Consider the following 20,718-nt stretch of genomic DNA (forward strand, 5'->3'; position numbering starts at 1 on the left):
CTTTTTTAATACTAGGCTCAGTCCCATCGGATTGGACAGGAGCAACCCACGTGACTGCTGGACCCGCTCCTTCAGTACGGAGAATGAGGAGTCAAACTGGTAGGGGCAATATCTACAGAACAGTTATGTGTTGAGTTAGGCTTCCTTCTGCATAAAGTTGCCAGATTGCAGCGAAACAATCTTGCTTTTTCATTGAAAAATTCCGGAGGAATTAATAAAATTAATAAATATGTTTTCTGATTCAAATAGAGCTGTGTAACAATTTAAAATGGTACTTCACAAAGGCAGAAGTTTGAGGGAAATGCCATATTGATGTTGCTATATGAAGCAACATGGCAACTTTACTGATAAGAGCAACAAAAAAAACCCCGGAGATTTGCTTTGCAACCTCTCATAAGCTTTGGCAAACAGATGTTGTTCAGCTTCCTCCAAACTATATATAACAACCTTTGGTGAGCATAACAGAGGAATTGTCATCGCCTCCAGCATCAGTTGTTGAAGCTTTTTTGGTAAGTCATATTTTGGAACAGTTATCTTCTCCAATTATCTTCTTCAGTAATCTTTTGCCAAAAGCCTTTTGTCAGGAACAGTGCTGGAAATACCATAGCAAAACAGAAATACTTTTTTGAAACACATCATATTGATTCCTTGTGTCAACAAAGAGGATGTCCTCTCCATAGTAGAAATGTTATTCATCAATAAAAATGTAAGTTGCCTTACACAGGCTCATTTCCAAATTGTGTTAGTCATTATGTGCTTTTAGCAAACCCTTTCCTTGGCACTAATGTCATTCTTTAGGTTCTCCTCTGCCAGTTCCCTCCCACCCTGTTTTCACCCACATCTCTGAATTCTACATATGTGCTTAAATAATTGAGAGGGAAAAGAATAACTATAGCTGCATATGTTAAGCTATTCCTGAATGAATGGAAGCTTTCAGGGTTTTTTTTTTTAAAAAAAAACTATTTCTAGCTTAGCGCAGGAAAAAGTTGTAACAGGAAAAAATTGGTACAATAAAGGATTTAATGTCTATCAATCTTCAAGACATGGAAAACTGGAAACAAATAATCACACACAAATACATTTGTAAGCTTCAAGGCAAACATGGGAGAAGTGGGGAAACTAGCATAAGCTTCATGTTTAGTTGAAGGGTTTGCTTTTTCTCTAAGAGCCCAAAAGTCCTTCCTCTTTTCATATCAATATAACCAAGTTTCAGCAATACTAAGAGATTCTTCTCCATTTGGTGAATTTAAAAGAGAATGTTCTTGGTCAGAAAATCCACACCTTAACAGCATATTAGTTGTTTCCTCTTTGCAAAGAACAGAAAGACCATAATTATTTATTCATAGCTTTAAATGCCAGCTTTCTTCCTAAAGTTCAAAGATAGACCTTACATTTAAAGTGCACAGTGCATAGCCACTGGCCACAAGTGCAGCCCCTCCAGAAACTGTCACCACATTGTCGGTGTTTTGTCACAAAAGTAGGAAAAGAGCTACACTGTATTTCACTCATTAATATTAAATTTTATTTTAAAATTCAAACACATTCAGTTATTCTCCAACATGACATTCAAAGGCCAAGTGCTCAAAAACTCTTTGACTTCTGACATACATAATACCCATTTTCTTCAACTATATGTTAACAGCAACAAGTCTGTAAAGAAATAGTGAAGGTTTATATAGCACTGACTCTCTTGAACATTTAAGGTTAGGGTTTTTTCCCCCCTGAGAATGAATGTTGGCTTACCTGAACCTTCAGTCTATGTGCATGGCAGGAGAGTCTAAGCATGGATTACCTTCTCATCTGATAGGCCAGGGACTGAGTTGCAATTTATTTGGCCATGCCTCTTCTTCCGGCCAAGCTCCAGTTTTTTCAACAAAGACCTGGATCTGGAGATGACTGATCTGATTAATCATCTGGAGATGACTCATCTGATACACTGACCACTCCTGGAAACCCAGATCATACCAGAACCAGGATGGGATTGGACTCTTCCGCAGCACATACAGAATGAACATTCAGGTAAGCCAATGTTCATTCTCTGGTGCTCTGCTTGAGAAGTCCAAGCATGGGAAATACCCAAGGTAAATTGATGTTGGGGGGAAACAGATTGATCCAGGGTCCCCTTGGCAGGTAGATTCCATTGCAACACTCATCTCCCAAATGCTGTCTCTGCTAAGACAAACATGTCCTGTTTGTAATTCCTCACAAACCATGATGACCATTTAGCTGCCCTACAAATCTCCATGGCCCATGCTGCCATGGTGGCTGCACTTCTGGTTGACTGCACCATTATGCAGTGAGGAGCAGGTCAGAGCTGATGTTCATAGGCCAATACAATTCAGGCCCTCAGCCAACAAACAATGGTACGGAGAGGGGCGGCATACAAATCTAATAAATAAAAATAAAAATAAAATAAATGGGGACACCTTCTTGTCCATCATCCTAGGTTGAAATGAGTCAAAGAGTGCCTCTGAACCGCTTCCTCCCCCCAACGTCTCTCACTCAGATGTCTGGATACAGACAGAAGTCCAGCAGAATAATTTCCTGAGCCCTGTGGAAAAAAGTATTGACTATCACTACAAACGTTGGGTCTAAATGAAGGACTAACCTGTCAGCATGAAAAATATACAAATATTGATGTACTGACAGGGCAACAAGCTCAGAAATCATACAAGCTGAAGTTATAGTGACCAGAAGGCAACCTTGAAAGTCAACAATTTCATACTAGTGGAATGGAAAGGCTCAAATGAGGAAGTTGTGAGTGCTTACAGTACAACCGACAGATCCCAGGTAGGGTAACTGTGGACAAGTGGAGATCTCAAGTTGGATATCCCTTTCAAAAAAACTCCACACCCTCGAATGATGCAAGAGAGGAGTGATGCACTCTCCCCAAAGGAGAGTGGCTAAGGCAGCCACTTGCCTGCGAAGGGTATTTGTGGCTAGGCTATTGAAAAAGCCCCCTGCAGAAAGTTGCACCATCGCTGTGGCACCATCGCTGTGGTAGGTAACAGGTTTTGAGTGGCACACCAATGACTAAAGGCTGCCCCAGTAGCCTCATATATCCTGGTCATCAATGCCCTTCTGGAGGCCAGATTGAGTGAAGTCATGTCCTTTGAATAGTGTCCTCTCCAGAACATCTCCCGCTCAACTGCCAGAAGGCTACTTTGAGCCACTAGGAATCCGGATGTTGCACTGCTCCTTGGTGAAAGGAGATTTGTGAAGGGGAATCCTCCAAGGGTGGGAGATGAACAGCGTCATGAGGTCTATAAACCATGGCCTCCTCGGCCAATGAGGAGCCACTAGGGTCACCTCTGCTTCTTTCTCCAAGTTGTTCCTGACAACCTGTAGAAGCAGTGGACAAGAGTTCCACCAGCCTAGGAAGTTGTAGGGCAGTGATGGCAAACCTTTTTTTCTTTGGATGCTGAAAGAACATGCACGCATGCCATCACACATAATTCAATGCCTGGGGAGGGCGAAAACATCTTCCCCCACCACATGGAGGCCCTGTGGAGGCCAGAAATGGCCCTGTTTTCCAATGTCTGGTGGGCCCAGTAGGCCCTCCCAGGCTCCAAAGGCTTCCTTGGAGCTGGGAGAGGATAAAAACACCCTCCCCCACCCCCAAGGCTACCTGGGAGCCAAAAATGCCCTCCCAGAACCTCCGAGGAACTGTCTGTGGGCCAGTCTGATGGCTACATGGAGATATGCTTCCTTCAGTTCTATGAAAGTCATAAAGTCCCCTTTCCAGATGCAACCCAAGATCATAAGGAGGGAATGCATTTTGAACCTCCTGTACTTGATGTACAAGTTGAGCTCCTTCACATTCAAAATGGCCCACTGACCACTCAAACTCTTGGGAACTAGGAACAGAACAGAATAAAACCCCTTTCCTTCCTCATCCTTTAGGACTTCTTCTATGGCCCTGATGTCCCTCAGGTGTTGTATCTCGGTCCTCTTTGTGCCCTCTCTGGAAATAGGGCATTGGAGAAATCAATGTGGAGGGCTAGATGTAAATTCCAGAGTGAGCCTGAGCCTCACAGTTTGTAACACCCATGCATCCGTGACTTTCTCTTGCCATTTGTCTGCAAACCTTGTAACTTGACCCCAATGTGTGACCGCAAGTCACTTGTTGTGTCTGTACAGGTGGTTGTTGAGCCGACAGAAGGGTTTGTTTCCTAAATTGAGGGTGACAAGCCCTGTCCCAAAAAGATGATCTGTCCTGAGCCTGTCAGGAAATTGGGAATACTGATGTTGATAGGGTTGAGCAGAAAACCCTGAGTCAGCTCCACGAAAAGATTACCTTCGGTAGAAAGTGGAAGGTCTCCTTTCTGCCTGTCTATATGCATGAGGCAAAACCTTCCTTTCCTCCTTCCCACCAAAATTGGGTCTACCACCTTTAAAAAATGTGTCAATCCTTGAAAAGGGTTGATGCTAGAAGCTATTTGGATTTAATGTCGCTTACCACTGGCAAAGCCACAAAAGGTGTCTGGAAGTGACATTCAAGGCCAGAGCCCTGGAGGTGAATTTTGCTGCATTGATGGTCGTATCCACTGTGTATTCAGCTGCAGTTATCAATCTGTGAATGTCCTGCTGTAACTGGACATCATCAGGCAAGGGCCTATCCTGCATCTGATGAAGCCATAAAAGCGAGGTCGTGGTAAAAAAAGGATGCTGATCTAAAATGCTGATCTTATAGACCAAACAGTTGCCTGATGGGTTTTGCAAGCAGACAGCTCTGCCTTCCTATCTTCAGCCTTAGGTCCCTTTTCTCTGTTAGAAGGAGAAGGAGAAGGCTACAGGAGCATCTATGACTGGGAACTGCAAAAGTTCCTCCAACTGATACTCAGTGAAATACACGGACCTATGTATGTCACTAGGAGTTGGTATAGAACCTGGTTGTTCCCACTGCTGTCTAATTGAATCCACAAAATATTGTGGTGAAGGGACCACCTCTTACGGACATTTAGTCTGAAAACAAGGTTGCAGAAAAGTCTTGAGGGGCCACAGGCTGATCTCCTGTGGGAACCGAGCACATAAATTACCAGCAGTTTTGGCTTTAAACAATAATCTACTAAACTGGGCTGGATTAAACAGACCAGAAGATGCAGGTCTACCTGGAGAGGTTCCCTCATCCCCCCAAAATAAAGATTCTCCAAATTTTCCTCCTCCTCTCTTCAAGAGACTACACACATATAATCTCTGCTCTGAGAGTAACTCTGTTGAGTAACTCTGGACCACTGGCCTAGTAACCCCCAGACTTTAGTAAACCTTCCTCGTTCAGGATTTAATTCTGGAAGAGGGAGCTAATATGACATGCATATCTGAGACCTGGCTGGGCCAAGAGGAGGGTGTTTCCCTCTCAGAGATCTGCCCAGACGGGTTTCAGGTTTTACATCAGCCACAATTGCAGCTCAGGAGTTCATGGCTTCCATGACAACCATGGACCTGACCCAAGTAGTTCAGAATCCGACTCATGGGGAAGGGGGGCACTCTTGACCTGTTGTTCCTCTCGGGACAGTGGAGATGCTCTGGAATTAAGGGGTATAGATCCTTTTCCCTTGTCATGGTCAGATCATTTCCTACTGAGGTTAGACTTTTGGGACGCTACACCCCCCCCCCAGGGATGCGGAGCCAATTAAGTGACACCTAATGGACCCTGGAGGGTTTCAGAAGGAGCTTGGGGTGATGCCTCCCTATTGGTCTCCAGGCTCAATTCAAGGTGTTGGTTATTACCTACCTACATGGCTCAGGCCCAGATTATCTCTGAGACCGCCTTCTACCTCAAAATTCCCAGTGACTGGTAAAATCCCACAGAGCTGGTCTCCTCCATACCATCAGCTAAACAGTGTCGGTTAGCGGGCCTGCAGGGAAGGGCCTTCTCTGTGGCTGTCCCGTCTCTCTGGAACCAACTAGCCCCTGTGATCCAGACTGCCCCTACTCTATTGACCTTCTGGAAAGCATTGAAGATCTGGCTTTTCCGGCAGACTTGGGGTGGTTGATCTTGCAATTTTACAAAGTCCGGCCTTGAATTATATGTATGTATGGATGTGGTTTTTTAACTTTTTTTTTCTTAATCTTTTATGATGTTTTATATGTATTTTTATATCGTGTTGTAAGCTGCCCAGAGACCTTCGGGAGTTGGGTGGCATGGAAATATACTGCACAAAAAAAATAAAGGGAACACTCAAATAACACATCCTCGATCTGAATGAATGAAATATTCTCATTGAATACTTTGTTCTATACAAAGTTGAATGTGCACAACAGCATGTGAAAATGATTATCAATCCGTGTTGCTTCCTAAGTGGACAGTTTGGTTTCACAGAATAGGCGTTGATTGCTTACCTGAACGCCTCTTCTCGTACGGTGAGTGGGTACAGCAGTCACATGGGTTGCTCCTGTCCAATCCGTTGGAACTGAGCCTAGTATTAAAAAAGACTGCTGGATCCGCCCCTTCCCCAGAATTCGCGAATCCGTAGACTAGGCTCAGTAGTGAAGCTCTTTAATGTTCAACTCTCATGTGTTATAAGAAATTAGAATAGAAGGTAAAGAAGACCACACAAGGGAGGGAAGTGACTGCTGTACCCACTCACCGTACGAGAAGAGGCGTTCAGGTAAGCAATCAACGCCTATTCTCCGTACTGAAGGAGTGGGTCCAGCAGTCACATGGGACATACCCAAGAGATAGGTCCCTAGGGTGGGAGTACATTGCTATCGTGAGAGATAACGGATTGGAGTACTCTTCTTCCGAAGGCAGCGTCTGCTGATGCGTACAAATCAATCTTGTAGTGTTTTATAAAGGAATTTGGCGAGGCCCAAGTGGCTGCTTTGCAGACTTCTTCCAACGGAGCCTGAGTCGCCCAAGCGGCAGATGTGGCAGCACTTCTGGTGGAATGCGCTGTAATATTCCTTGGAATGGAGAGGGAAGCTGTCTCGTAGGCCTTTGAGATGGCCCCTCTGATCCAACGACCTATTACTGTGGAAGACACTCTGGATCCCAAGGATCTGGGATGGTAGGCTATGAAGAGTGCTTCAGATCTCCGGATGGATCTTGTGCGTTGGATATAAATCTTTAGCGCTCTAGTGAGATCTAGAGTGTGCCATCTAATCGCCAGGGGATGCTCTCGTTGGAGACAGAAAGAAGGTAAAACGATATCCTGAGATCTGTGGAACATGGAACTGACCTTGGGTAGAAAGGTGGGGTCCAGCCGCAGAACCACCTTATCCTGATGAAACTGACAGAGGTCCTGTCTGATAGAAAGGGCTGCCAACTCAGATATGCGTCGGGCGGAAGTAATCGCCACCAGGAATGCTACCTTGAAGGATAGGTACCTGAGGGACGCAGAGTTCAGGGGTTCGTAAGGTGCTTGAGTAAGAGAGTGGAGAACCCGTGGCAAGTCCCAGGTTGGATATCTGTGGATTTTAGAAGGCCTGAGATTGGCCACTCCTCTTAGAAATTCTTGGATTTCTGGAAGGGAGCGTAGGGGCTGCCTGCGAGGCCCCGCCAAGACGGAAGAGATAGCGGCCAGATGGCGGCGGATGGTGCTGGTAGAGAGACCTTGGTGAAAACCTTTCATAAGGAAGGCGATTATCCTGTGTATGGGAAGACACAGGGGGGATAAGCCCTCCTGCGAGCACCACTGATGAAATTTGGACCAAGTATGGTCGTAGATCCGATTGGTAGACCCCCTTCTAGATTTCAGAATGATTTCCACTGTGTCTGGGTCATACCCTCGCAGGTCTAAGTCCCTCCGGATAACAGCCAGGCGGTGAGGAGGAACCACTCTGGATCCGGATGGAAGGAGGCCCCCTGCCGCAACATATCCTCCGAAGCGGGGAGTCGCCAGGGGTCCTGGACGGACAGTTGTTGAAGGTCCGCGAACCAGGGCCTGCGAGGCCAGTGAGGGGCAATCAGGATTACACGTGCTTTCTCCAGGAGGATTTTGTTGATCACGTCTGGCAGAATTGGAATTGGAGGGAAGGCATACAGTAGGCCTGGAGGCCAAGGACTCCTGAGGGCATTGACTGCCTCCGCTCCCGGAGACGGGAACCTGGAGATGAAGCGGGGAAGCTGGGTATTGTCTCTGGTCGCGAATAGATCCAACACTGGACGGCCGAACCTGAGGCAGATTTGGTGGAACAGTGACTGATGGAGATTCCACTCGCCTGGATCTATGGTGGCTCGTGAGAGCCAGTCCGCTTGGACGTTGAGGCTCCCCGAGATGTGATCGGCTAGAAGCGATTGGAGATTTTTCTCTGCCCAAAGACCCAACTTCAGGGCCTCCCTCATGAGGGCCTTGGATCTTGTGCCTCCCTGTCTGCAAATATGGCTTTTGGTGGCTATATTGTCGGTGAGAATCAGCACATGTTGGTTGGATATGTGAGGTTGGAATTGCTTTAGAGCTAGAGACACGGCTCTTAATTCTAGCCAATTGATGGGCTTGGAAGCCTCCTCCGGTGACCATGTGCCCTGAGCTAAAAGACCTTGGGCGTGGGCTCCCCAGCCCGAGAGGCTGGCATCTGTGGTGACTACAAACTGGTCGGGACACCGGAAGGGGGATCCCTTGTCTAGGGCTGGAGAAGTCCACCACTTGAGGGATCTGCGAACCGTCGGTGGGATGGTGATGCGTCGGTTCGAGTTGCTGTGGCCTGATCTCTGAAATGGTAATAGTAGCCATTGAAGTTCCCTGGCGTGAAGGCGGGCCCAGGGAACAATACCAATACATGACACCATCTTACCCAAAAGGGAGGATAGGGTGACAATGGAGGCCGATTGCTGGGGCAGGATGCGAGCAATGAGATCCAAAATGCTGCGTTTTCTCTCATTGGAGAGAAAAACCTGGGATATTTCGGAATTAATGATAGTCCCCAGATGCAGGATGGAAGTGGATGGATCAAGATGACTCTTGTTAAGGTTTATGGAAAAACCATGGTTCTGTAGAACCGACATGGTAGAGGAGAGGTCTGCAGCTACACCAGCTCTGGAATTACCATGAATTAAAATGTCATCTAAATAACATAAAATATGAATGGGAGAGGCCCGGATATGAGCCGCCAAGGATCCCAAGAGTTTAGTGAAAACCCTGGGAGCTGAGGAGAGCCCAAAAGGCATAGCTCTATACTGAAAATGCCTGCCTTGAAAGGCAAAGCGCAGAAATCTCCTATGGACCTTGGCAATGGGGATATGGAGGTAGGCCTCAGTGAGATCTAGAGACACCATAAAGTCTCCTCGATGAAGAGCTGATAAAATGGAAGATAGGGAGTGCATTTTGAATTTTCTATATTTAATGAAGCGGTTTAATTTCTTTAGGTCCAAGATGGCTCTCCAGCCTCCAGAAGTCTTAGGGACCATGAAGAGGATGGAATAGAAGCCTAAACCTCTCTGGAGAGAGGGGACCGGTTGAATAGCTCTAATAGTCAACAAATGAGAAATAGCCTCCTCCATTCGAATACGAGATGGAGAGGAACTGGGAGAGGGACAAGAAATAAAACGGTTAGGGGGAGAAGAAATAAACTCTAACCTTAGGCCCCTTTCCACTGTGTCAATGACCCAGGGGTCCTTACAAGAGCGGTGCCAGGCGGAAGAGAACCAGGCTAGGCGACCGCCTATAGGCAGGTGAGAAAACTTACCATCTGGTTCTTTTGGAAGTTCTGGTAGTAGAGGATCCTCTCTGATAGCGGGACCCTCTGCCCCTGGTGGTTCTAGCTTGGGATCGAAAGCGAGGGGAATACTGACCTGGGCTCTTGTGAAATGCGAAGCTTTGATCCTGCTGACGCCCGGTGCGCCGAAAGGACTGCGGTTTCGGGGCCTTCTTGGTGGTAGGTCCCAAGACCTTTTTCTTGTCTGCGTTTTCCGTAAGGAGAGGGTCCAGAAGATCTCCGAAGAGGAGGTTACGTTTCAGTGTGGACCCATAGCTAACTGCCATTTCTGTCTTACCCCCGCCTGCCAAGGGCGGAGCCATAGAAGCCTTCTGGCCGTTGTGGAGGCTGCTACTGATCTGGCTGCAAATCTGGAAGATTGGAGAGTAGCATCTGCTATATATTGGGCAGCTGCGAAAATTTTGTTGAAATCCTGTTGGCCTCGTAAGTCATCTGGAGGCAGGTGTAGTTGGAGCTGACGAAGCCATAAGAGCATAGCTCTGGAAAAGAGGATGCCGCTGCAGCACTCTTAATGGCCCATGAGTCTGCAAGGAGACTTCTTTTGAGCATTTGTTCAAGTCGTTTGTCCTCTGGCCGGAGGACCTCCTCTGCCTCGCCAGGCATGGCAGCCGTTGAGTGGAGCGTCTTCACTGGTTCATCTGGCCTGGGACATGTTAGGAGTTCCTCATAGGAGGGGGAGAGCTTGTAGAGCTTCTTGTCCTTGGGAGTGGGAGTGAAGCCTATGGTTGGGTGGTCCCACTGTTTAAGCAAGGCATCCTTAAACAACTTGGGCATAGGAATTACCTCATTGTCTTCCTGTTCCTCCATGAAGTAAGGAAGATTTTCCTCTGGGGGGTCTGTGGAAGGAGTAGCTTGCTTCTCTTGCCCGGCTAGCCCCGTGGATACTCTAGCTTTTAGCAGGAGAGATTTGAAAAGCTGCGAAGGGAAAATAGCAGCTGGGGCTGGAATCTTAATCTGAGATTCCTCATCCTCCGACAGACGCTGAAAGGGGTCATCATCCTCTTCTGCATCCACGTCCTCATCCTCTTCCTGAGAGGAGTCAGAGACCTCCATGACTGGGGCTCTGTAGGAAGGAGAAGAACTCACGGGACGGGAGGAGCGAGGGGGGAGGATGAGACAGAGGAGGTACATTTAAAGATGAGAGTCTAGCATCAATAGTGTTAGTCAGAATAGTCAAGATAGACTGAAACTCCGGTGGCAAGGAAGAAATATCAGCCGGAAAAGCCTGAGGATCCCTGAGGCCCTGAACAGGTTCTGGCTGGGGGAAATCCTCGGTAATATCTGGCTCCTCTGGACCTAAACCCCCATAGGTTAGGTTGGGGTGGATTTAGGTTTGGCTCATCCAGGGATAGCACAGGTACCCCAGAGGGAGGCAGGTTAGAGGCCTCCGGGGGGGGTAGGGTTGATATGCACTTGGGCCTGCACCTTAAAACGTTTGGCTGATTTATCATGTATTTTTTGTAGGGCTAGGTCCCTTCTCTTCTCAGCCCTAGTGGGCTTGGCTAAAGACTGAGAGCCTGAGGAAGAGGAGGAAGAGGCCTGGGGAAGCTCAGAAGGATTACCAGTAGGCCTAACCTCTTTGGAACCTTTGGTAGTGCCTCTCTTGGGAAAGGAAGCCATAGTCTGAGCAATTACAGAAGACAAGGCTTGAGCCAAAAAATAGGGGAGAGAAGAATTATTTTGTGGAATTCCCAAGAGGATAGGTGACCCTGCTCCTAGGCTCAGGAGCTGCTGCGCCTTAAGAGGCAATCCTGGGCGATACCAAGAGTTCTTGTCCTTAAGTGCAGCGTGGCAGGCCTCACTAACTTAACTTTAAGAAAAACCAAGGCACACTGGTTGGAGGCCACTTCCGTGGAGAATAGGCCCGAGGGAACTCAAAGCGACGACTCCAGGGTCAGGCGGCGGGCTGTAGGCACTAATGGCCGACCCCTTAGGGCAGAACCGAAAGTGCAACTTACTGGGCGTCAGAGCCTTGGCGCCAAAATAACTGCTCCGTTATTTGCAATAGGAGCGACTAAGCCCGGGAGACAAAACAAGTCCCACACCGCGGGAGGTAAATAGCCCTTAATTAGTTGAAAAAAATAAAGCTTGCTCACGGCAGGACCTCCAAGGCCGGAATTAACAAACCGGCCGCGGCTGCAGCACGAAGGGAAAAACCGCAAATGGCTGAGCCGCTAACTTCTCCCCCAACTCAAAGCCCTGTAGGGCTGAGAAAAAAACTGCCGGCAAGCTGAGTAATGGAAAAATCTTACTTGCTATTGAAGAGAGATCGAAGGGAAGGTGTTTTATCGAGAGGAACGAGCATTCACACACATCCGAGGATGCGAACTGAGCGAATTCTGGGGAAGGGGCGGATCCAGCAGTCTTTTTTAATACTAGGCTCAGTTCCAACGGATTGGACAGGAGCAACCCATGTGACTGCTGGACCCACTCCTTCAGTACGGAGAAGTTTGATTTATTTGGAGTTATATTGTGTTGTTTAAGTGTTCCCTTTAATTTTTTTGAGCAGTGTACAATCAATCAAACAATCAATCAATCAATTCATGTTCAGCATTCCAACAACCTTTTACCACAGAACATTGAAATTTGAAGCAACAATTATCTTCAAAGCAATGAATCTGATCAAGACAGTGGACTATTTTATAGCTTTTCGAAATACTTTTCAAATTTGATGTTTTATTCTCATTTCTGTAATATATCCTATACATGTAGTCCTCAATTTAAATCATAACTATATTTCATCTTATGATTCTTTCACAGTAATTGGTAAGCAAACCCAGCAGTTATAAAGCAAACACAGGAGTCATTACATAAATGCTTGCTGGGGTCATTCAGTAAATCTACTGTTTGCTATCGGGCAATTTTTGCCAGAAACCAGAAATAAATACCTGTTTCTGGCAAAAATATCATAAGTTGTGGTCACGTGACCATGGGATATTACAAACAGCAGTAAATACAGGCCAGTTACCAAATGCCCAGAATGCAGACATGTGATTGTGTAGGGGGGAGATCAGAACTTTGGACAGCAGAACCATGCTGTTAGTCTCATTTTTGGATCCATCATAATTTCAAAAGGTTGCTAAGTGACCACCTCAGTATTAGTTGAGGTGATAATATTTTATAGACTAATTGCATATATGGAGAACTCATACCAAATACCACCTCTCAAAATTTCAAGTGTATTTAGCAGTAACACCCCATGGTTACTGCTGAATATCCCGGGAATGTATGCCTCATCTGGCAGATTTCCCCAATCTTAAACTCAACGTCTGGGTTTAAATAATAAATTCCCAGTAATAGCCTCATCTGGAGGAAAGAGCTAACATAAAATAAATCTAGATAAACACCGAGAATGGTTTTATACTTTTTTAGTTATTTGCACATTCTCCTTACTAGCATACAGTATATAGATTAAACATATAGATTAAGCATATCAGGAGATAATGTACTGAAAGAATACATTAGAGAGAAAAGAAAATTCTATTGAAGGTTGCTAGAAAAGTATTCTATGACTTGCTTCTAAGTGAATATTTACTCGATATAGGCCATTTTCCAAGAACTAATTCTAAACCTCCCCTATATGTCAAGCTGGACTTTAGGGATCCGTTAGAAGAATTATTATTATTATTATTATTATTATTATTATTATTATTATTATTATTATTATTATTTATTGGATTTGTATGCTGCCCCTCTCCGCAGACTCGGGGCGGCTAACAACAGTGGTAAAACAACATGAACAATCCAATTAATAAAAACAACTAAAAAACCCTTATTATAAAAAACAAAACATACACACAAACATACCATGCATAACTTGTAATAGCCTAAGGGGAAAGGATAGCTTAACTCCCCCATGAATTGCTGGTATTGTACCATCTTCCCTACCATATAGCAACATACATGTCTGAGCAACATGACTATATTTTTGGTTTGATAGTGGGGTACCCACTAGGGATTCTAGGTGCCCTCAATCTGCCTTTGCTAGAAATGAGGCCTAAGGCAACTCTGGAGTCTTCTTCCGTGTCCAGATCAAACTTTAGACTGCCAAAGTGAAGCCAACTTCGTGGCTTTGTTGTTAGCCAAAACTAAGTCATTGTTGGTAGATGCTTCGGGTAGTAGCCAACACACCAGCAGATGGGCCAGCAGATGGGCCGACTCTGCATGTCTCCACATTCACACATGTTGTTATTTGCTAAAAGCTCCCACAGATGGATGGACAGACAGAGACAGACAGACAGACAGATCCTGTCTGCATAGCATTAATTTTTTCCATACCAACTAGAGCTACTAGCTGAACTAATGGAGAGAAGTATGGAAAAATAAAATGTGTATACATATATAGCATTCCTCTGCTCTCTTTTTACACAGTTCCTCTTGCTGACCATATTCCAAGTTCCTACTTTAAGAACACAGACACACTGCTTTGAGTAAAGGGAGGGTCTAGGTTAGCCTGAAATTTTAAATGTTTGCCTTTATTCTTGTTAAATATGAAATCAATTATCTATATTATAGTATTATAGTTGGCCACTATTGGGGTTTTAAAATAAACATAATCTTGAAAAAAATATAAAATTCATGCACTGCCATTTCAAAAAGCCAAATCTCTACTTAAGAAGAAGCTTGTTAACCTTTTTCTGATAATTTTCTCATGGCTCCCCACTCCATGAAACTCCAGACAGCTTTTAGAAAATAGGCGTTGATTGCTTACCTGAACGCCTCTTCTCGTACGGTGAGCGGGTACAGCAGTCACATGGGTTGCTCATGTCCAATCCGGTGGAACTGAGCCTAGTATTAAAAAAGCTTGCCGGATCCGCCCCTTCCCCAGAATTCGCGAATCCATAGACTAGGCTCAGTTGTGAAGCTCTGTAGTGTTCAACTCTCATTGTTAGAGGAAGAAAGAGATAGAAAGGTAAAGAAGACACATACAAGGGCGGGAAGTGACTGCTGTACCCGCTCACCGTACGAGAAGAGGCGTTCAGGTAAGCAATCAACGCCTATTCTCCGTACTGAAGGAGCGGGTCCAGCAGTCACATGGGACATACCCAATAGATGGTCCCTAGGGTGGGATTAGCTTGCTATCGTGTGAGATAACGGATTGGAGTACCCTTCTGCCGAAGGCAGCGTCCGCTGAAGCGTAAGAATCAATTTTGTAGTGCCTGATGAAGGAATTTGGCGAGGCCCAAGTGGCTGCTTTGCAGACCTCCTCCAACGGGGCTTGAGTCGCCCAAGCGGCCGAGGTGGCTGCGCTCCTGGTGGAATGCGCAGTGATGTTCCTTGGAACTGAGAGGGAGGCCGACTCATAGGCCTTAGATATAGTCCCTCTGATCCAACGGCCTATTACTGTTGAAGACACTTTGGCCCCCATGACTCTGGGATGATAGGCTACAAAAAGTGCTTCTGACCTCCGAAAGGGTCCTGTGCGTTGGATATATATTCTCAGCGCTCTGGTGAGATCCAGGGTGTGCCATCTAATTGCCAAGGGATGGTCTCGTTGGAGGCAGAAGGAAGGTAGGACAATATCCTGAGATCTGTGGAACATGGAACTGACCTTGGGTAAGAAGGTGGGGTCCAGTCGCAAGACTACCTTGTCCTGATGGAATTGACAAAGGTCCTGCCTGATTGAGAGGGCAGCCAGCTCCGAAATGCGTCGGGCAGAGGTAATGGCCACCAGGAAGGCTACCTTAAAGGATAGGTACCTGAGGGACGCCGATTTTAGGGGTTCGTATGGTGCCTGCGTGAGGGAGTGGAGAACCCGTGGCAAGTCCCAGGATGGATACCTGTGGACCTTGGAAGGTCTGAGGTTGGCTATGCCCTTGAGGAATTCCTGAACTTCAGGGAAGGATCGGAGAGGCTGTCTGCGGGGGCCCCCTAGGACAGATGAAATGGCTGCCAGATGACGCCGGAGGGTGCTGGTGGAGAGTCCTTTATGGAAACCTTGCATAAGGAAGGAAATAATTCTGTGTATGGGGATGCACAGAGGGGAGAGACCTTCCTGAAGACACCACTGGTGAAACTTGGACCACGTGTGGTCGTAGATTCGATTGGTCGAGCCCCTTCTGGCCTTTAGAATGACCTCCACTGAATCGGGGTCATGCCCACGCAGTTCTAAATCTCTCCTGATAACAGCCAGGCGGTGAGGTGGAACCACTCCGGGTCTGGATGGAAAGAGGCCCCCTGCCGCAGCATATCCCCCGAAACGGGGAGTCGCCAAGGGTCCTGGACGGACAGCTGTTGGAGATCTGCGAACCAGGGCCGGCGGGGCCAATGAGGGGCGATTAAGATTACTCGGGCCCTCTCGGTGAGGACCTTGTGAATCACGTCCGGGAGGATTGGAATTGGAGGAAATGCATAGAGTAGGCCTGGAGGCCATGGACTCCGGAGGGCATTGATCGCTTCCGCTCCCGGGGATGGAAATCTGGAATAGAAGCGAGGGAGTTGGGCGTTCGCATTGGTCGCGAAGAGATCCAGGACTGGTAGGCCGAATCTGAGGGTGATTTGATGGAACAGGTCTTGATGGAGGTTCCACTCTCCTGGGTCTATCGTTGCTCGGGATAGCCAATCCGCCTGGATGTTGAGACTCCCCGAGATGTGATCGGCTAGGAGCGACTGGAGATGTTTTTCCGCCCAAAGGCCCAGCTTGAGGGCCTCCCTCATGAGAGCCTTGGATCTCGTGCCCCCTTGCCTGCAGATATGGCTTTTTGTGGCAATGTTGTCGGTGAGAATGAGAACGTGCCGGTTGGGGATGCGAGGAGAGAAATGCTTCAGAGCCAGGGAGACGGCTCTTAACTCTAGCCAATTTATTGGCCTGGAAGCTTCCTCCGGGGACCACGTGCCCTGGGCTATCATCCCCTGGGCGTGGGCGCCCCATCCCGATAGACTGGCATCTGTGGTGATGACAAATTGATCCGGGCACCTGAACGGGGATCCTCTGTCCATGGCCGGAGACTTCCACCACTTGAAGGATCTGCGAACACTCAGTGGAATGACGATGCGTCGATTTGAGTTGCTGTGCCCCGATCTCTGAAAAGGCAACAGAAGCCACTGGAGTTCCCTAGCATGAAGGCGAGCCCAGGGAATGATGCCTATGCATGACACCATCTTCCCCAAAAGGGAAGATAGAGTAACTATGGATACTGAAGGATTAGATAAAATGTTAGAAATTAACTCCACAATACTGAGTTTTCTCTCGGGAGAGAGAAAAACCTGGGAAGATTTTGAATCAATAATGGCTCCCAGGTGAGGAATGGAAGTGGAAGGTTGGAGGTGACTTTTTTCAAAGTTAATGGAAAACCCATGGTCCTGAAGGACTGACATGGTGACAGAAAGGTCTGATTTCACTCTCTCTAGGGAGTTCCCATGAATTAAAATATCATCAAGATAACATAAAATGTGGATGGGAGACGCCCGGATATAGGCCGCCAGGGACCCCAAGAGCTTTGTGAAGACCCGAGGGGCCGAGGAAAGGCCAAATGGCATCGCCCTATACTGGAAATGCCTGCCTTGAAAGGAAAAACGTAAAAATTTTCTGTGGCATTTGGCTATAGGAATGTGAAGGTAGGCCTCAGTGAGGTCTAAGGAGACCATGAAATCTCCCGAGTGAATGGCGGCCAAAATAGAAGACAAGGAGTGCATTTTAAACTTCCTATATTTGATGAATAGGTTTAGTTTCTTTAAATCCAAAATGGCTCTCCAACCTCCGGAGGACTTTGGAACCATAAATAGGATGGAGTAAAAACCTAGGCCCTTCTGACCGGAAGGGACCGGCTGAATGGCTCTAATGGACAATAGATGAGAAATGGCCTCCTCCATACGGTTACAATCTGAGGATGACCTGGGCGAAGGGCAGGAAATAAAACGTTTAGGGGGAGGAGAAATAAATTCTAAAAGAAGGCCTGTTTGAACAGTGTCAATGACCCAAGGGTCCTTGGAGGTGAGACGCCAATTTGCAGCGAAATGAGCTAGGCGACCCCCTATGGGAATGGAGGAAAGGTTACCATCTAGGTTTTTTTGAAGCCCTGTTAGAGGCAGCTCCCCTTTGGAAACGAAAACCCCTACCCCTGGAGTTCCTACCTTGGGAACGAAAGCGGGGGGAATACTGACCTGGAGATCTCTGATAGGAAGCCGCTTGATCTTGCTGGCGCCCTGGGCGACGAAAGGACTGCGTTTTAGTAACCTTTTTTGTGGTTGGACCCAAAACCTTCTTCTTGTCTGTGGTCTCCGTGAGGAGAGGGTCCAGAAGATCACCGAAGAGAAGGTCGCGCTTTAAGGGGCCCTGGGATAACTGCCACTTTTGGCGAACTCCCGCTTGCCAAGGGCGAATCCATAGGAGTCTTCTTGCCGTTGTAGAGGCTGCAATAGACTTAGCAGAAAATCTAGTAGATTGTAAGGTGGCATCAGCCACGTACTGGGCAGCTGCAAAGACCTTGTTGAAGTCTTGTTGACCTCTCAAGTCATCTGGAGGAATGTGCTGTTGAAGTTGGCGAAGCCACAGCAGCATGGCTCTGGAGAAGAAGGAGGCTGCTGCAGAACTTTTAATGGCCCAGGAATCAGCGGAGAATCCTCTTTTGAGCATTTGCTCGATGCGCTTGTCCTCTGGACGGAGGACTTCCTCCGCCTCGCCTGGCACAGCCGCTGCCGAGTGAAGAATTTTGACAGGTTCATCTGGTTTGGGAAAAGATAGAAGCTCTTCATAGGAAGAGGAGAGTTTATACAACTTTCTGTCCTTGGTAGAGGGATTAAGGCCAGAGGCTGGAAAATCCCACTGTTTAAGTAAGGCATCTTTAAATAATTTAGGCATAGGGATTACCTCGTTATCCTCCTGTTCCTCTGTGAAGTAAGGTAAATTCTCCTCCGGGGGATCAGTGGAAGTGGAGGCTTGTTTCTCCTGGGCCGCTAATCCCGTAGAAATTCTAGCTTTGAGGAGGAGAGATTTGAATAGTTGAGAAGGGAAAATAGTAATAGGAGGAGGGACCTTTATTTGGGATTCCTCATCCTCTGATAAGCCCTGGAAAGGGTCTTCATCCTCCTCTACATCCTCATATTCATCTTGGGAGGACTCTGAGTCATCCTGAATAGGAGCTCTGACCGCTGGGGAAGAACCCAAGGGACGGGAGGAACGAGAAGGAGGAAGAGGTAAAGGAAGCTCATTGATGGAGGAGAGTTTGGCATCAATGGCTTTGGACAACACAGCAAAAATAGATTGGAACTCAGGAGGTAAACTGGAAATATCAGCAGAAATGGCAGAAGAATTCCTAAAGGCCTGGGAGGATCCTGGCTGGGGGGAATCTTCCATAATATCTGGTTCCTCTGGACCTATGCCCCATAGGTTAGGTTGGGGTCTGTCTAGGTTTGGCTCATCCAGAGCTAACACAGGGACCCCAGAAGGAGGCAGACTAGAGGCCTCTGGTGGGTCTTGACTACTGATTACTTGGGCCTGCACTTTCAAACGTTTTGCTGATTTATCATGAATCTTTTGTAGGGCTAGGTCCCTTCTCTTCTCGGCCCTGGTGACCTTGGTCGAGGGGCGGGCCCCTGGAGAAGAGGAGGAAGAGGCCTGGGGGATACTAGTAATCTCATCGCCTGTAGGCCTGGCCTCTCTGGGACCTTTAGTTGTGCCTCTCTTGGGAAAAGTAGCCATAGTCTGACAATTAACAGAAGACAAGGCTGAGCCAATAACTAAATTATAAGGAGAAGATTTCAAGGACTTCCCAAGAGGAATGGATCCTGCTTCGAGGCCTCGAAGCTGCTGAAACGTGAGGACAATCTGGGCAAACCCAGAGTTCGTGCCCCCAAATCCAGCGGGGCCAGCCTCCCTAAACTTTGCAATTAAGTAAAACCAAGGCACTCTGGTTGGAGGCTAGGCCGGTGGAGAATTTAGCCTGGGACCCCCAAGGCCCGCTCCCGGATCCACGCGGTGGACTGAGGCCTACGCGGCTGGCAGAAGGCCAACACGAGAGGCCTAGATATTTTAAGAAAGGGCGCGAAGGCCTTCGCGCCAAAAAATCGCTTCGTAGAATTTGTTAAGGGAAAAGCGATCGACTAAGTCCAGGAGACTAGAGGCGTCCCACTCCGCAGGAGGTATTTTATAAGCCCTTAAATATATTTTTATACAATAAATAGCAATAATCCAATGATAAATACTTGCACCAGGACCTCCAGGCCAAGGGATTAGAAGAATCCACAAGCGGCCGCAGGAATCGTAACCGGCAAAACCGCCGGGGGAAAACGAAACCGCAACTTCTCCCAAGTAAAAAAGCCTAGCCGCCTTTTACTTTTTTTCCTTTTTAAAACGGCTGGCGCAAATAGTGCAAGTAATAAAATAAAGACAATAAATCTTACTACTTTTTTGAAGGAAAGATCGAAGGGAAGGTGTTAGAATGTTGAACGAGCTATCACATACAACCGCAGGATATGCGAACTGAGCGAATTCTGGGGAAGGGGCGGATCCGGCAAGCTTTTTTAATACTAGGCTCAGTTCCACCGGATTGGACATGAGCAACCCATGTGACTGCTGGACCCGCTCCTTCAGTACGGAGAATTTGCAAAAGGACAAGCAGAACTGTAGAGTCAGAACTGTGTCACAAGTTCAGAAAGAAAGACACTGGCTATGCAAGAAAGGGAATTGTTATAGTGATGTTTTAATTCAAAATGAAACTTCACTAACACCTGTAAATATTTATTACCTATATAGAAAAAAGGACTGCAGTTAGCTACACGATAAGCTATTGAATTCCTACGGTGCAATTTAAAGTATAAAATGATGGTCAACTAGTCCTAAACACCCAAAAGGTGCAAAAAAGGGCAATAAGTATGATCAAAGTAATGGAGCACCTCTCTTATGACACCAGGTTGCAACGCCTTGGTCTCTTCAGCCTTGAAAGACGGTGTTTAAGGGGTGACTTGATCAAAGTGTATAAAATCATGTATGTGATATAAAAGGTGGATAGAGAAAAAATATTTTCTCTATCACACAATACTAGGACAAGGGGGCATTCCCTAAAGCTCGTAGGTAAGAAAGTGAGAACAAATCAAGGGAAATATTTCTTCACCCAGAGGGTC

The 20,718-nt window shown here is 46.9% G+C and overlaps 1 long non-coding RNA gene across 1 annotated transcript in view; it reads right to left on the reverse strand.

The window, feature by feature from the left end:
• Nucleotides 1–2,529: 2,529 nt before the first annotated feature.
• LOC139160752 (uncharacterized) overlaps nucleotides 2,530–20,718 on the reverse strand; it is a 95,620-nt gene continuing 77,431 nt past the window's right edge. Inside the window, exon 3 of the long non-coding RNA XR_011558006.1 lies at nucleotides 2,530–2,551. This is a non-coding gene — a long non-coding RNA (uncharacterized lncRNA). The remainder of the gene's footprint in view (nucleotides 2,552–20,718) is intronic.

The sequence above is a fragment of the Erythrolamprus reginae genome, chromosome 2 (genome assembly GCF_031021105.1).
Source record: "Erythrolamprus reginae isolate rEryReg1 chromosome 2, rEryReg1.hap1, whole genome shotgun sequence".
NCBI lineage: Eukaryota > Metazoa > Chordata > Lepidosauria > Squamata > Dipsadidae > Erythrolamprus > Erythrolamprus reginae.